The sequence below is a fragment of the Pimephales promelas genome, chromosome 21 (assembly GCF_988280905.1).
Source record: "Pimephales promelas chromosome 21, fPimPro1.hap1.1, whole genome shotgun sequence".
Taxonomy (NCBI): domain Eukaryota; kingdom Metazoa; phylum Chordata; class Actinopteri; order Cypriniformes; family Leuciscidae; genus Pimephales; species Pimephales promelas.
In genome coordinates this window covers 16751769-16764018 of record NC_142789.1, presented here as the reverse complement: position 1 = coordinate 16764018, position 12250 = coordinate 16751769, and the positions used below count along the sequence as shown (strand labels likewise).

The window sequence follows — 12250 nt, the reverse complement described above, 5'->3', positions numbered from 1 at the left end:
GATGCTGTCCAACTGAAATAAAACAAATAGATGCAAATAGGATGTTATTGAAGGATGTGATGTTAATGAAAGTGCAAGCTACATTAGAATATTACAAATTTCTAGTAATACATAAATTTAAAAGACAGACGCAAAGAGAGGTTGGAAAATAGTCATGAAAAATTTAGCTGTGGAAAGTGGAAAACAGAATAAAGAAAGAAAAAAAGTGATATGGTCCCTTTAAATGACCCAGACTCATGACCTTTTGTTTAACAATGCTTTAATATAGTGTGTGTTTATATATGTATGGGGTATTAAAGAGGGCCATTATGAATCACTGGTCCATGACTCGAATGCCGTCTGGGTGACGAGCTCAGATCTCCTGGAGCCCTGCACGCTGCGCTTTGATTGGCCGTGACTGTGAGGGCAGGAAATAGAGCGAGCAGCAGGAGAGAGGAAAAATTGTGAATGTGTGATGTTTAGGAGGCACCCACGCAAAAAAAAAAAAAAGAAAAAGAAAAAGAAAAAAAGAAATCAATGGCCACATTCACAGCCTGCAGTGTGCATAAAGGTATACTAAGAGCTTTATCCTAGTCACCTCTCAACATGCCTTTTCCTATCTTCACATTCACCTTATAATCACTCTTCTCTAAGTACGGCTGGACTCTTCATTCACTGGCTACTGTGGCACTAACAAGATAAGTGAATACGTTTTAGACTGAAGATAAATGCAAAGGATGCCAAGGCCATGGAAACAGTCAGAGAGAAATAAAGAGACTAAGATAAGTGAGTGCATGAGACATGAGAACGGTCCCGATATCATAATGAAGAAAAAAAAAATTATGGAATAGGTTGGCATAACCATTTATTATAATGCTCCAGATTTATTTTAACTAAACTGATTCACCAACCCCATCTCACGGGAATTCGTACGAATTTTACGAGGTGGCTAATTCGTAACAATTCGTACGACCTCACTCGTACGAATTAGTATGATTTTGCTAAATCGTACATATTTTACGACTTAGCCAATTCGTATGAATTCGTACGAATGACCTACCTCTGACCCCGCCACTAAACATAACCGTCAAGTGGGTTTAGACAAATCGTACAAATTCGTACGAGTGAGGTCGTATGAATTAGTACGAATTAGCCACTTTTGAATCACTCGTACGAATTGGTCGTGAGATAGCGTACGATTCACTGATTATTAAAATAGTATTTTATATATAAAAAAATCTCCCAAATCAAAGTCATATGGTGCAACCGACGTGCAGGAAAAAAAGAAAAGAAATGTTTTTCTTAATATTTCAATGATCTCATTAAATTAAAGGGGTGATGAACTGAGAAATCAAATTTTCCTTGAGCTTTTGACATCTAAGAGGTCATCATATAATAAGAATATCCTGTAAGTTTTAAAACTGAAAACGTCCTTGTTAGTCCAATAAAAGCTTTTATTGACAACAGCCCCAGCAAACGACTCGTTTTTAAAAGTGGGGAGCTATGACCCGCAGAAGAAGATCAACTCCTAATTTGCCCCGCCCACCGATTCGCACATTACACGCATAGCATAGCTAAATAACATAGCATAGCCTACCTCATGATGACAAACCAGATCAAGCCACCAAGGAATACAAAATATTGTGAAGTGCCTGTTTGTGGAAAAAGACAGTCGCTGCATATGCTTCCTCTGGATTCCAATAGGAAAGCAAAACTTTATTTTTAATGACGTTCCAGCTGGTGAGGTAAAACCGTATGTTCCCTTCATTTTACTGAGGATTGTAAACAAGACTGGATTTGCAGACCGATTAAGAGTAAAGAACGTTGGTGTGCCGTCTATTTTGGATCTGACAGGAATGGTGCAACACACGGACTCTGGGTCGAACAAGTATGTGCGAATCATTCCGGTTGCCATTTTACAACATTGGACGTTTTCAAAAACAATTTTCCTCACGTACACCGGCGAAGTGAGTTCAAACTCATTATAATATGCAAAACTGTTATCCACTCACAGCAGAGGACGTTTACTTCCAAGTCTTTAGTGCGAAACGCCCATTAAAATCCAGCGTTTCTGAGCTGGGGTGAAAACTAGGGCAGAAAATAGCTTATTAGTTATTCATTTTGATGTTTTTGAATGCAAAAACCAAGCGAACGTCATAATTTCACCTCAGACAACAATATAATAAAATTTAAAAAGCCAGTTCATGACCCCTTTAAAACTTTTCTTGAAAATGGAATACGTTTTTCAATACTGCTTGAATACAAAAAGCACATTTCTAAGATCTTGGTTGTGTTTCATTTAGTTTTTTATTTTGATTTATAATGCGCTCATAGTGAAGTGCCGGGTGACTAGTCCACATGTGACAGGAAAAACCTCTCTGGGCGTGTGGAGGACGTCCCAGGGTGGCACGTTAAATCTGTCCCCATTGCAGAGCCCTCTCACACACAAGCGCCATAAAGACAACAGCATGTCCTCGCGGAATGCATCGTCATGATTTACAGTCCTATCCAGATGCACAACAGAGATAAACTCTCTCAACACTAGACAATAACAAAATATACTGCCTGTTTCCTGTCTCAGATTGCAGAATTACAAGCAACCAGGACAGTGACCCTGAACTTTGAGGATCTTGAAATGAAGGCAAAGTTCATAAATATATGTAGCGGCATAAATTCCTATACTATGCAGCCCTGGACTATGCTGCAGGCCTACCCCACCACTACTGTACACCAATAAAACAACAGCAGAGGTTAAAAATAAAGCAAGAGGCATGCCGCACAGCTGTGAGATACTTTAAGATTTGTGTGCTGTCAGTCTGCTTTAATCTCAACAGCTGAGATGACAAGAGGTTGTGGATTTCTTTAGCTCTTTCCTTTTGCACTCGGTCTGTTAATCATATGGGTTGGTTTCAAGACACATTTCCTTGCAATACAGCCATAAAACAACGATATTCTCACCAAAAAAGCAACCATGAAAAGCAACACAAAAGGAACTTAAATTCAGCGCAAGTACTGTATGACAGGTTTGACAAACCAAGGTGTCAGTAAAGCACATGAAACACAAAAAAACCCACAGTGTGTAAAATGTACTCACCATTTCCTTTTGGCACTAGGTTTCTGAGGAGAGTTTAAAAGTCATACACCTTAATGGAATAATCTCTTCTCAATGACAGACCTCAGTCCTTCCTTAAATGGAAAATGTGCAGCACATCTTAGAGCAGAGAGCAGGCGAAATGGGATGTGTAAGTGAAAGACAAATGTTTGGAGCTAATCGTTGTGCCAGAGAGCGATTTCACTCATTCACTCCACAAGCTGTGGCAGAGCCATACAAAACAAGAGTTGATGGAATAGAGGAATAAGCATCGAAGAAAGACAGAGAGAAAGAGGCAAAAATGAATACCCACAGTGCTAAGAGTTTGGCAAGTTGCTTCCTCAGACTAAAATTGCCTCCCAGCACCCTCCACACACTAAACTCTCTCCCCACCATGAGTCATCAATCTCTCTGCCAATCACAGTTCAGCTGATTAAAATCACCTCTTAGTTGAAAAAAGGGAAAGAATTTGATTAAAATATCAAAATTGTAATGCATTTTTTAAATCTTTCTACTGGAGCTCTCCAATCTGTACCGGAAATATGCAACATCAAAGGCAATATCACCCAAAATGCTAAAAAAAAAAAAAAGTATGTATATATATATATATATATATATATATATATATGAAGAGTTCAGATGCAAAAGCCTCTAAGTGCCATTTGAAATTTTGTTCTAGAATGACCATTTTTAACAAGCTTGTGTATTTAAGTTCAGTAATTTCACCTAAATGACAATTAATAGGTAATCTTCATTGCCATTTAAGTGAAATTACTGAACTTAAATATACAAGCTTGTTCATATACTGTATATATATGTCAAAACTAAATTGAAAAAGAGTGACAGTAATAACATCCATTGGTTCATCAAAGAATACAGTTTATTTTATCAGTTTCCACAAAAATTTTAATAAGCACTGTTTTAAACGTTGATAATAACAAGAAATGTTTCACAAAAGCAGCATATTGATTTTTGAAGGATCATGTGACACTAAAGAATAGCTGCAGAAAAAACTGTTTTTCAAACAGAGATATTTTAACTGTATTTTTTTTTTACAGTATTCTTGTTTTTACTGTGTTTTTGATCAAATTCAGCCTATAGGTGAGCAGATTAGAAGAGACTTTAAAAAAAAAAACTTATATAACTATATAAATACAGTGGGGAGAACAAGTATTTGATACAATGCCAATTTTGCTGATTTTTCCACTTATAAATCATGTAGAAATCTGTAATGTGTATTATAGGTACTCTTCAACTGTGAGTGACAAAATCTAAAACAAAAATCTAGAAAATCACATTGTATAATTTAAGTAATTCATTTGCATTTTATTGCATGACATAAGTAATTGATCACCAACCAATAAGAATTCCGGCTCTTACAGACCTGTCCTGTTCACCTGTCTACCTGTTTGAACCTGTTACCTGTCCACAATGGCCAAGACCAGAGAGCTGTGTAAGGACATCAGGGATAAAATTGTAGACCTGCACAAGGCTGGGATGGGCTACAAGACATTAGGCAAGCAGCTTGGTGAGAAGGCAACAACAGTTGGCGCAATCATTAGAAAATGGAAGAAGTTCAAGATGACGGTCAATCTCCATACACGATCTCACATTGTGGGGCATCAATGATCAAGAGGTCAACACGGCAGGACCTGGTCAATGACATGAGGAGAGGTTGTTGCCACAGGAGTGGCTGGTACCACAGTCTCAAAGAAAACCATTAGTAACACACTACGCCATCATGGATTAAAATCCTGCAGCGCACGCTAGGTCCCCCTGCTCAAGCCAGCGCATTTCCAGGGCAGTCTGAAGTAGGGCTGTGCAACGATTAATCACGATTAATCGCATCCAAAATAAAAGTTTGTGTTTATTTTAATATATATGTGCGTAGTGTGTATAATTGTTTTGTATATATAAATACACACACATGCATGTACTGTATATATTTTTTTTTAAATGTGTTATTAATATATCAAATATTTATATTTATGAATAATATAAATTTTGTATAAATCTATATACAGTATATAGATGCAAATATTTATTAAATATATACATGCATGTGTGTGTATTTATATATACAAAATAATTATACACACTACACACACATATATCATGTAAACACAAACTTTTATTTTGGATGCGATTAATCGTTGCCCAGCCCTAGTCTGAAGTTTGCCAATGACCATCTGGATGATCCACGAGACGAATGGGAGATGTGCAATGTGGTCTGATGAGACGAAAATAGAGCTTTTTGGTCTGAACTCCAATCGCTGTGTTTGGAGGAAATAGAAGGATGAGTACAACCCCAAGAACACCATCCCAACCATGAATCATGGAGGTGAAAACATCATTCTTTGGGGATCATTTTCTGCAAAGGGGAAAGGATGATTGCACCATATTGAGGAGGTGAGGATGGATGGGGCCATGTATCATGAGATCTTGGCCAGAACCTCCTTCTTTCAGTAAAAACATTGAAGATGAGTCGTGGCTGGGTCTTCCAGCATAACAACGTCCTGAAACACACAGCAAGGGTGGCTCCGTAAGAAACATCACAAGGTCCTGGAGTGGCCTAGCCAAACTCCAGACCTGAACCCAATAGAAAATCTTTGGCGGGAGCTGAAAGTCTGTATTGCCCAGCAACAGCCATGAAATCTGAAAGATCTGGAGAAGGTCTGTATGAAGGAGTAGGGCCAAAATCCCTGCTGCAGTGTGTGCCAACCTGGTCAAGAACTACAGGACACATATGATCTCTGTAATTGCAAATGAAGGTTTCTGTACCAAATATTAAGGTCTGCCTTTCTGATTTATCAAATACTTATGTCATGCAATACAATGCAAACTAATTACTTAGAAATCATACAATGCGATTTTCTGGATTTTTGTTTTAGATGCAGTCACTCACAGTTGAAGAGTACCTGTGATAACAATTCTACATGCTTTGTAAGTGGGAAAACCTGCTCAATCTATCGAACATTAATATATTATATTAAGTAACATTAAATCTCACTGAGAACAGTGGTTCATAAAGGACAAATTGACATTCTTGAAAGAGACTTTCCATATAATCACCATTTTTTGCACCCCATCAACTCTCGCCACAACATATAGGCACATAATATGACCCTATATGCAGATTTCTAGTCTGACATTATCTTTAAATGTTAGACTCTGGAGTCTATGCCAAGACTTGGAGCTGTAAAAATTCCACGGCTGCTTGCACGACTCTTTAATGTAATTATATGTTAGCCCGGCACCAGGCAACCTGCTATGAATGCCTCTATGAATGGAAGCTTTTTGTGTGCAATTTAAGGGTGGTTGGTCATATGATGCGCCTCAATAATCGGCTGTTGTCCTCTGACTCACGTATGCACAAATTTGCATTTTGCTTATTACTGGGCGTTTTTCAAAATCAGTGTTTATATTGTATGTGTCTGGATTTCCACCATAGGAGATACATATAAGGAGTGTGTAAGGAATTTGTTGAGATGAAAATAGTGAAGTAAGGGGAAAAGGAGAAGCGAAAGGGAAAAAGTCTTTCCCTGCATGTTCATGTGAACACGTAACATGTTCCATCATTAATTTAAGTTATCAATCAATAGGGGTGTACCAAGAACGAAGGATTCTGGGGATTTGAGAGAAAAACAGAGAAAGAACTGTTTCCACACTTAATGAATGAAACAGCTTGACCCGCCAGTTAACAAAATGCACTCTATTCTTGTTTAAGTGGGAAAATAATTTGTGACTGACATAGACATCTTTGACTAAGCACACGGTGCGGAAAACCTCAAAATATTCTGAAGAGAGGGCAAAGAGAGAACGAGAGAGCGCCATGCATAAAAAGGCATTAAGAAATACGTAATGAAATCCGAGAGCAGGAAGGAAAAGCCATCATCGACAGGATCTTTTTGGACGTTGGAGGGGTACAGGATAGTTAGACACTCATGTATCAACATCATTCTTTCTCTTAAATAAATACACTCACTCTCATTAAAGACAGACACGGATACAGAATATGATATGAAAACGGCTCCATCACATGTTAAAGTCATTTCTTTTTTCGGAGGTTTTGTGCGAATGGACTCCAACATCATACACATATAATAAAACCTTATCCTGAGGGAACACGTGAATGACGTGTCTCCTGAAAAAGTTTGATGGGTACAAAGTAGTGTTGACTGAAATACAAAAAAGGCCAAAAAAAGTTTTTTGTTTACAACTAAAATAAACCAAATGAACTGAAACGGAAAACGAAAACCTAATAAAAAATACAACAAAATGACAAATTTAAAATAAAACAGAAATATAACAATAAAACCTACAAAATACAAATAAAAAGCGCCAATGCAAATATCAAAAACAAATATCAAAGAAAGTGAATCAGAACATCAATGATACTAAATCAACACTGTTACAAAGTCATTGTAGTAATAACAGTGTAATGGCAAATTTAGCAAATTAGGCAATTTATTAATTCATGATTTTATGGAGAAAATGCTTCTACCTCTTTTATTCTTGCTTAAAAACTGCTAAAACAGCTAAAACTAGCTTAAGGTGTTTTTTTTAATTGGGTTTGAGGGTCAATGGCCTGTGAAACTATTTGGCAGTCAACTAAACCAGTTAAATGCTAATATGACCAGGCTTAGGCAAGAATGCCATTTTAATACCTCTTTGCTTTTGCTCTGTATTTTTCTTTACATCTCTTGAGAAGTGATGAGCAATAGCTGGTTTCAGCACAGACTGGTGTGGGTGGAACATCTTTCAATGCTGGATTTGGTTTCATTTTAAGGGCCTTTACCAGAGATTGTTCTTACAAAGAGAAAATGAAGAGATTAGGAAAAAAAACATACACAAACACTCAAATTCAATGTTAAAAACAGATGATGATGATGGTGAAAACGACGGCATCTAAAACGATTATGATGTTGATAAAAATGCACCTGAGATGACTTGCTTTTCATTTCAATATATATTCTCCTCATTGTAAAATCTAAAAGCAGGCCACTCCCTGCCAAACACACATGCAGTTCTCTGGAGCGCTCATTCAGGCAATACAGCTGTCTCAGCATTGCCTCCATCACTGTCTCACCACATCACTGTAATCCAGTTCTCAAACCTCAATACCTCAGTTTATCAAATTCAAACCTGACTCCAAATACCAACTCAATGAATTCCCCACTAACACAATAAACTGTGAATGGCCTCCATTTTGAGATTACTGCAGCAATTGTTCACTGCTGCAGACTAAACTAGCCCTTTAAAATGCAACTCGTCTATACACTCACCTAAAGGATAGGAACACCAAATTCTCATTAATGCAATTATCTAATCAACCAATCCCATGGCAGTTGCTTCAATGCATTTAGGCGTGTGGTCCTGGTCAAGACAATCTACTGAACTCCAAACTGAATGTCAGAATGGGAAACAAAGGTGATTTAAAGGTACAATATGCAAGATTGTTTCGCCACCAGGTTGCCAACCTCTTACAATAACAAAGACGTATATTAATGACGTATATTCCGGATTAAGCGGAATTATGGATCTTGTCGTCAAGCTGATGGATCTTTTATGGATGAGTGAATAGATTAATGTTTTTAACATGACTAGTATGAAGCAGGGCGCGATTGCTAGACATATACCAGCACCACACGCAATGCGAGTCCCGCGGATATAAAGGAATAAGGACATTTAATTCTACCGAACTACACGCTGAATTACTCACACAGGTCAGTTTATTATAGGAATTAAACTTGAGGTAACGCAGCGCTGCTTTACTTGCTCTAACAATTTCACTATCACACTAAACGGCATTTGTGTGTGTTGAATGTTATTAGTTTGGTTGTTTGTTGGCTGTATGAGACTAAGCTAGATTAACATTAGATAATAACATACAGATCATAACTTTTCTTCATGTTGAACTATATAACATTGATTGGTTTTATATACATTGATTTGCTCACCTGTTTGCTCAAGTAACATGCAACACTCGCGTCTCTAAGTCGAAGTTAGAAGCGGACGTGGAGCTCTCGGCATCTCGAAAGATGTTGCATTTCGTTTTAGTCCACTTTTTGTCACAAAGTCTGCTTGCCATGGTCCATAATGTTTGAACAAATCCCTGCTAGGGACGCTCACACTGTTGAGCTCGCATAACGGGCATAACCGACTCAGTTGTCCACGTCTGTCGCCATGGTTACTATTGCAGTACGAGGTCAAACCTGGCGGAAACCAACGTTAACGTTATATGACGTCATTGACTGGCGACTCCTCACCCCTGCCCCGTTTCTTTGGTCGCAAATTCGCAATTTTCTCACAATTTACAAATAGTTAGAAACATTTGGGATATTGTATGTAATCAACTAAACAAAATATATAACATTGGCCAAGTGGTTTTTGGATATTTCACTGCAAAAAGTCTACATATTGTACCTTTAAGCAATTTTGAGCGTGGCATGGTTGTTGATGCCAGACGGGCCCATCTGAGTATTTTACAATCTGCTCAGTTACTGGGATTTTCACACACACAACCATTTTTAGGGTTTACAAAGAATGGTGTGTGAAAAGGGAAAACATTTTTTAAAAATGAATTGTCTCCCCTACATTGGGAGACATTTAAAAATTAATTAACTCATACACATATATATATATATAAAAAAAAAAAATCAAGATCAATCAAGATCAAGAAAAAAAGATCATTTTCACAAAACTTTGGCCCCCAAAATATTTTTTGTTTAAATATCTGAACATGCAATATATCAAAAGAAACAACAGAGTATCTGCTAAAAAAAGGGTCATAAATTGACATTTTGGAAGAGACTTTCCATATAATCGTAATTTTTTGCACCCCATCAACTCTTGCCACAATATATAGGCACATAATATGACCCTATATGCAGATTTCTAGTCTGACATTATCTTTAAATGTTAGACGCTGGAGTCTATGCTAAGATTTGGAGCTGTAAAAATTCCACGCCTGCTTGCACGTCTCTAATGTAATTTTATGTTAGCTTGGCACCAGGCAACCTGCTATGAAATGTTTTAGCTGAGAACTGAGAGAATCACTTTTTTTTCCCTAAAGACTATGTACAAACAATGTGTTTTATTGCTTGTTTCTACTTCTTTTTTCCCCCTGTTTTAATCAGATTTTATACTCTTTCAGAAGTTGCATAATGGCTCTCCCCATCATATAACAGTGAAAACACGGAAAGCCGGAAAATTCTTTCAATTGCAGGGAAAGAGTTTAAAACATTAACATCCCCTCCCATTCACAACGGCATCTCATCTCTGGGGACGTGTGCACTGACGCAAAGGCGGGAAAATAATCATTCTCCTCCAGGAACCTGTCACTCACATGAGATCGCAGCAATGCGCAAACCACAACTATACAACAATCCAATCAATTCCCAGATGGACAAAATCAAAATCAATCCCACCCTACATTTTTACTCGTTTGAGAAGCTTTACTCTGATATACGTCACACAATAGAGAGAAAAAAAACAGTAAGGAATTACTGCAAATATGAAGAAAATCTACAGTACTTTGTGTAAGATTAAATCCAAAGGAATATTTCAAATACACTTGCTATATTTCAAAACGAACAACCAATATGGGAGACACATTGTAATTTACATTGTAAATTTGCTTTAAATTTGCATTGTTTCCTTTACTTGAAAGGTACACCAGGAAGTATTTCCTATTTCATTTTTCAGTAGAAATTAAATGGGAAACATTAGCCGGACTGGTTTTCAATTCATTATTATTTCAATGCAAATTTGAACACCGGGGAAGACAGCCCCCCTGAAATTCTAAAACGCAACAACTAACTTCCATTGGCATTAATTACTTTATTACATTTTACATTATCCGTGACATCATTATAGGCTTCACGTACTCTAAATAGAGCAGCAAATGCCGGGACAGCCTTCCTGTTAGTTTAACCTGCCCATCACAGAAGGTCCCAAAAGGCACATCAGAAGACACAAACACTGACAGGGTTTATTTGGGTATCTACTTCAGCTGCCAATCAAATGAACTGAGCAGAACATTTAACCACTGAAGAACCAATGTGTGTATTAGTGTCACCAGTCAGCCTGGAGCGACAGATGTACTGGAGAAGATGGGAGCAGACTTGAGGTTTTGATTAGACAGGAAGAGATAATGAAAAACAGTTAGAGGTCACGACCTTTATATTTCCAGTCTTTAAAATGGAGAGATTGACAGTTTCTTCTCCTCTCACAACGTTTCCCTCTCCATTTTATTGTCTATGGCTCTCTCACACAAGATTGCACATATAAAATGAAGTTTCCAAGAGCACGCTCTGCTTAAAACCACCAGGAGAGATATCGGACAAAGGTCAGAGGAGATGTGTCTCAAGACCTCTCCCGGAAAGCACAGCATCAGCATATTCAAAGAACTGACAGTATTCAGCATGGAAGAATGCTCTAAATGATAACAGACTCTTTGTGAAATACAGACAAATCTCAGATGTTTATATCCCAAAAGACATGACCATTTTTGGACCTTTCTGATTTTGTAATGCATTCTGGGAAGAGGGAACGGTTGGTGCTTTTACACTTCAATTCTTTGTGGTGCTAATGGCATTATACACCGCTAGGAATAGCTCATATGTACAGAAACCTCTTCAAATGATTTCTTTTTATGATGTGGGTTTAGAGAGGCTTTTAACTAACAAATAAACAAAACAAACAAACTCAAATCCCATCAGAACCACCAAATGTTTGATGCTAAGATATAAATACAGAACCAAGGATGATGGTTGGTTGATGGATGGAAATTGTGCCAAACAAGCTTTCTTGGGCTTTTCTACTTGCTTTTAAAGGGATTCTGTGGTTAGTAGGTGTAAACACAAAAAGCTTGTTTATCTTATCAGCATTGCCATTTGTAGAACAGCCAAACAATAGTCTATTAAACCATCTCCAATGATACAAAGCAGGTTTCCTGCTGTAATTAAAGACCTATTGCCTTGAAAGCGACCCAGACAATAGACCAGTCAAGTCATCCTGACCACAGAATTGAGTAGGTGTGGTAAATTCCTCACAGGATCTTTTGTTGCTGCCCTGTTACGGACCTCTTGAATGTGACATATCATGCTCACACACACTCACTAAACAGTATCCAATCTGGGTTACCTCATCCTGTGATGCAGGGACAAAATCAATCAG

General features: G+C 37.6%; 1 protein-coding gene across 3 annotated transcripts in view; it reads right to left on the bottom strand.

Moving 5' to 3' along the window:
- prickle2b (prickle homolog 2b) overlaps nucleotides 1–12250 on the bottom strand; it is a 91641-nt gene that overhangs the window by 53092 nt on the left and 26299 nt on the right. The window contains exon 1 of one of the 3 annotated variants that reach the window (XM_039673478.2): nucleotides 3074–3395. The exons of the other annotated variants lie outside the window; for them this stretch is intronic. The gene's annotated coding sequence lies outside the window, so the exon portion shown is untranslated. Of the gene's footprint in view, nucleotides 1–3073; nucleotides 3396–12250 lie in introns of those variants that run through there. 3 annotated transcript variants of the gene reach the window in all.